This window comes from Telopea speciosissima, chromosome 4 (genome assembly GCF_018873765.1).
Source record: "Telopea speciosissima isolate NSW1024214 ecotype Mountain lineage chromosome 4, Tspe_v1, whole genome shotgun sequence".
Classification (NCBI taxonomy): domain Eukaryota; kingdom Viridiplantae; phylum Streptophyta; class Magnoliopsida; order Proteales; family Proteaceae; genus Telopea; species Telopea speciosissima.
Genome location: NC_057919.1, coordinates 43,395,911 through 43,402,002, shown reverse-complemented (window position 1 = coordinate 43,402,002; position 6,092 = coordinate 43,395,911). Strand labels below are relative to the sequence as shown.

Here is a 6,092-nt window from a genome sequence, read left to right as displayed (position 1 = left end):
CGCAGTAAACGCCGTGGTGGCTGACTATAAAAATGGATATATTCCGACGTTTTCTAGCAAATGCCGCTGTATATAAACCTGTTACGACATTTTACCAAGAATGTCGTTGAATATGCACACCAACAACAGCGTTTTCTAAGAAAGGCCGCAGATTACAATTATTTAATGGCGTTCAGCTCTAAACGTCGTTGTATCGTGAGATAAAAGGGCATTTAGTCAGAACGCCGTCTATTGGCCTATATATGACGACTTTTCAAAATAAACGTCGTTGAATGTGCCTCTATGACGACATTTCTAAACAACGCCGCCATATCTATCGTGTTAAATGCCGTCATTGATGCTTTTTCTTGTAGTGTCGGGACCAGACCTAGACTATGCATGTCCTTCCTTACCACTTCTCCTATAGTCATTTAGGTCTCCCCCTAGTACTTTTAGCTCCTTCAATCTGAATCATATCACTCCTCCTTACTGGGGCTTCCCTAGGTCTCCTTTGAATGTGACCATACCACCTTAAGCGACTCTCTCGGAGCTTGTCATTGATTGGTGCAACTCCCAAGTCTGCTCTTATATGTTCATTTCGTACTTTATCCTTCCTTATTTTTCCACACATCCACCGTAACATCCTCATCTTTGCTACAAATGATGACCATACTACCAGATGATGCTCTATAAAATCCATTGGATTATGAAACTTTTCAAATATTCTTATGTCATGATTCAGCACCTGGCCATAAGCAGTTGCATAAAATTAGATCCAACCTAGATAGGCTGTGTACATATAACCCTCCCGAATGGATAAGTTCCCCTTCCAGGTAACCATACTAAACTAGTGCAAAACTATGGATGAAATGGATTATATAGAGCATTAGAATTTATTCTTCAGCTGTTTCCAACTAGGCACCTTCAACAATGACCTCATGGTTGCATTGTGTGATATTTAACCAATTGAGCAATGGATTTAACCTCTATGATTTGGAAAACTTAAGGGGGAATGGAATTTGGATGGAATTTCCACATGTTTTTGTGTGGAAATGTAACGGAAATTATTGAAGTCATGCCTCTTAGTAATATATGTCCAGGTAATGCAAGATCCACACCAGCATTGCGTTCATCATAGTGCTCATGGATGACATGGATCTTCTTCTCCATATCATTTACGCGCATAGAACTCTCCACATCAATTTAACCATGGGAAGGCGGGCCTCAGCGCAATGGTAAGATTGCTCCATTGCCACCTAGTGGGTGTAGGTTCGAGTCAGGAAACAACCTTCCGTGAAGTAGGGATAAGGCTGCGTACATATGACCCTCCTCAGACCCCGCAGTGACAGGAACATTATGCACCAGGTACCCCCTCCCTTTTTTTTAAGGTAAGACTCACATGCTATCACCATCCCTTTGGCACCACCAAGTTGTTGCGCATCAATAGAGTCAACTGCTTGTGCAGCCTTCATTAATAGCAAGCCAGTTCTGGCACTACAAAAAGACTTGACAACAGTACGCAGGGGCATTGGAAGGGAGGGATTTTCAATATATCAAACTGATAAATCAGGGTTATTAAAGAATATGAACGGCCTTGACTATATTAGATATCTATTTGGTTTTGTTTCTTGATTTAAAAGGTTAACATTGACTTTCACTTTTAACAAAACTAGATTTTGTGAGATCCGTTGGCATTGTTATTACCACACAAACTGCATTCCAGGAGACTGTTAAATTAAGAAGCTCAACCAAATATATGATGCTTAAGCATCGATATGAGTTTCATGACTGTACCCGTTTAAGTTTGTGTGCATTTCATCAACTCACCTACCATAAAATCCAGATAAACCACACTGAACCAATGCAGAATTCCATTCACAGGGGCACATTTGGAGCTATAACACCACAATTGATCCTCAATCTTCAAACTTTCCATAAAAAAAATCCAGCACACGCATTCAAATCATATGGTCATCAAAATGAGAATATGCAAGACAATCAAATAATGACCACCAACAATAGTAGAAAAAACTAGTGGGTGGTGGAATCAGTGGTCAATATCTTCACAGTATGAATACTAATCTGACTAAACTTGGAAACAGAGACGTCGAATTTAACTAACTGGATCACGCATGAGATGAAACTCAATAATAGTAACTTTTCAGTTCATTTTATTGCTTTTCACATAAAAATGTAGTTCATTTAGGGAGCAAAGGCTGACTGAAACTAGAATGCCCAAACCATCTTATCCAAAAACAGTATGAGCACAAATAATTCTCCCTATTCAGATAAGGTACCTGATATCAAGAACATGGCAAGCTCTGTTTGTTCGGGAATCATTAAGCATATCAAGATAAAACGTTAACAACAAAAGGGTCTTCGATGAATTTTCCACATCTTCGCCTTCTTCGACGACAACCCATTCCAAGTTTCCAGTCAAAAGGGCCGAATTTGAGTTCGAAAATGCGTTGTGAGGCAACCTTACACTTGCTGCGACCAATAGAGGGTTAGCTTAACGAGCTAAGTGAGAAAGCCCAAATTGGAAAGCAATGTTCTGTACATTATAGAACATTGAGACATGGCTGGTAACAACTAGTATAGACTAAACTGGGTTTCCTCTGTTTTTGAAGATATGAGAAGAGGACGATGGTACCGTAGCAAATGTAGGAGAGAATGATGGACAGAGATTGGGGTCTCATTAACACGTGGCATTGTTAACTTACACGATGATACTGTGGGGTCTCAATGGAAGCAAAGTTAAGTCAGAAGTCAATTATATCAGATGGACACGATCGTCCGAGCAATGATGCTAACCAATTGCTTTGGAATTGTAGATAAGGATGAGAATCAGTAATCTATAGTACCAGAAAAGTGAAAACCCAGAGATGCCATGCAGGCATAAACCCTAGCACCTGGCAACTAAAAACTCTAAAACCTCATAGCATGGAATGAATCTCTCCGGAGCGACTTCCTGAAAGATGTTACTTTTCCTGCGCAATCTCCACGGCATCGGATGGTTGAATCCTCAATGAGTAAGCTATTTCTTGTCGATTTCTTGTACTAATCGAATGCTTAGTGTCTTCAGTAGGTCTGCATCTCATGGATTTGTAAAAGTTTCTCCTTCACACTCCACTGTGTTTATCTGGTTCACCAATTTCCTATATTTAATTCGATTCCCTTTTACAACTGACGCCAGACCTAACAACTTTGGCCAAAATTTAGACAGAGAATCGATACGTAAGATTGTTTGAGAAAAAAAATGGGTAGATTCTTGGGTAGAGAGGTTGTTCAGTTCAGTTATAGCGCCAATTAAAATATCCAGGATATTGGTAGATTTAAAGTTTTTCAACTGGGCTAGGAAACAAGCGGGTAATTGCCATACAATTGAATCGTATTGTATTCTTGTACACATATTATTTAGGGCCAAAATGTATTTGATGCCCAAGAAGTTCTCAAGGCATTAATTTGTTCGAGGCAGTTTCCATCTGTTTCAGATGTTTTTGACATTTTGTGGTCCACTAAGAGTGTTTGCAATTCAGGTTACGGAGTGTTTGATGCTCTGTTTGGTGTCTTGACGGAATTGGGGTTACTCAAAGAAGCAAGAAATTGTTTTTCAAGGATGAGTAGGCTGGGGACACCCTAGTAAGGAGGAGTGATATGATTCCGTTTGAATTAGCTAAAAGAGCTAGGGCAGGCCTAAAATGACCATAGGAGAAGTTGTGAGGAAGGACATGCATTGTTTGGGTCTTGTACCAAGTATGACCTCGGATAGAGCCTTTGGAGAGCTAGGATCCATGTTGCAGACCTCATTTAGATGAGATTGTCCTGACTTGTTGGGCTGTGCCCCTCTTTCCTCTTACTGTCATCTACTTTCATCCTTCTGTTATTTTCCATCTTCCATTTTTCATTTCTCATCACATATTTTTGTTATTTTTTTGTTTAGACCTTACTTTTCCCTACTTTGTTTAGTTGGATCTATGTAGCCGACCCATTAAGTTGGGATAAGGCTGAGTTTTTTTTGTTGTAGTAGCTTGAAATTATTCCCAAAGGCTCGTTCCTGTAATAATCTTCTGCACAGGCTTTCTAAGTCAAGACAGGGAGAACTGTCAAGGAAGTTCTTTGAGGAAATGTTTATAGCCAAAATAACCCCATCGGTTTTTACTTGCAATATAATGATAGATTTGATGTGCAATGATGGGGATTTGAAAACAGCAGGAGCCTTATTTGCTCAGCTGAAAGAGTTGGGTTTGACACCAGACAATGTCACTCAATTCTCTCATTGATGGGCATGGGAAGCTTGGACTATTGGAGGAAGCTGTGAGTTTATACAAAGAAATGACAGAAGTAGGTTGTGATCTAGATGTGATTAAATACAATGCTTTCATAAATTGTTTCTGTAAAGGTATCTACATGAGATTAAAAATGGGCTCAAACCCAATGTTGTAACCTTTAGTACTTTCATTGATGCCTTCTACAAAGAAGGGATGATGCAAGAGGCAATCAAGTTGTTTGTCGACATGAGGTTGGTTGGCCTTACTCCCAATGAGTTCACCTATACTTCTTTGATTGATGGAAACTGTAAAACGGGAAACCTAGGTGAAGCCTTGGAACTGTTTAAATAGATGTTTCATACAGGAAACAAAATTAAATATTGTTACCTATACGGCTTTAGTAGATGGGCTCTGCAAAGAAGATAGGGTAGAAGAAGCGGAAGAAGTTTTCAAGGTGATAGTAAAAGATGGGATTGTTCCTAACCAGCTATTCTACACTACCCTTGTTGATGGTTATTTCAAAAATAAAAAGGTGGAGAAGGCCTTGGATTTGTTAAAAGAAATGAAGAGACAATCCATTGAACCTGACTTACTACTCTATGGGACTTTTATATGGGGTCTTTGCAACCAAGACAAGGTCGAAGAAGCTAAGCTTTTAATTGGGGAAATGAAGGAATTTGGCATAAAGGCCAACCATTTCATATACACTAACGGTCATGGATGCTTATTTCAAGGCTGGAAATACAAGAGAGGCTCTCAATCTGCTGCATGAAATGCAAGATTCAGATTTTGTATCCAATATTATAACTTACTGTGAATTAATAGATGGATTGTGCAAAGCTGGATCAGTTCAGGAGGCAACCTATCATTTTGTTAAGATGGTAAAGATAGGTATACAACCAAATATTTTAGCTTATACGGCCCTATTTGTTGGTCTTTGTAAAAATAATTGCTTTGAATAAGCCAGTAAGTGTTTCATGAAATGTTGGAGAAGGCTATGACCCCAGATAAATTTGCTTACACATCTCTCATGGATGGGAACTTGAAGCTTGGAAAGCTTGATGAGGCATTTGATTTGAAGAAAAGAATGGTTGACTACGGTATTGAACTTGATTTGCATGCTTACACGTCATTGACATTGGAGTTATCGCGATATGGTGACCTTCAAAAAGCTAGGAGTGAGCTTGATGAGATGATTGGGAAGGATATTGTTCCTGATGAAGTTGTTTATAGTTGTCTGATAAGGAAGTATCAGGAACTAGGAAAAATAGATGAAGCAACTGAATTGCAAAATGAGATGGTGAGAAAGGGTCTAATCAAGAATGATGGTTAATTTTCTGTACCAAAATGAACAAACCTAGTGTCTAAATGCTTGTCCATCACCTCTTTGTTGTTATTATTGCATTCAGTTTTCCAAGAGGATGGTAGCATTTCACGTACCAGAAGTGCCCAATAAATGAGCTTAGTGGGCACTATGTCTTTGTTGGTGACAATGACTAGTGGAGAAAATTATAGTCAATGCTGGTTTGCTTCTACGACCTGTCCATCGACTCCCTTCTCATGGGAACTGAAATGTGTGTCTGATGGTTCAATTCAAGCATCTGCTACAAAGGTTGGGTATGGCCCAAAGCATTTGCAACATTTCTTTGATTAAAAAAACTATATTTATTCCCTTGTAGTACTGAACCATCCTATCTCCTTAGAACAAGAAGAGTTGAAAGGCATTAGTTTCCTCAATTTTTTTAATGTAAGAATTGAAATAGCTGCCACTGCAACAGTAGTTCCATCTCTCTGATTCTTTAATCAGGTCATGTTGATAAAATAGTTTCTCTTTCCCAAAAT

At 39.0% G+C, this 6,092-nt stretch overlaps 1 pseudogene; it reads left to right on the top strand.

Moving 5' to 3' along the window:
• Positions 1–1,188: 1,188 nt before the first annotated feature.
• LOC122659323 lies at positions 1,189–5,619 on the top strand (annotated as a pseudogene).
• The last annotated feature ends 473 nt before the right edge of the window (positions 5,620–6,092 follow it).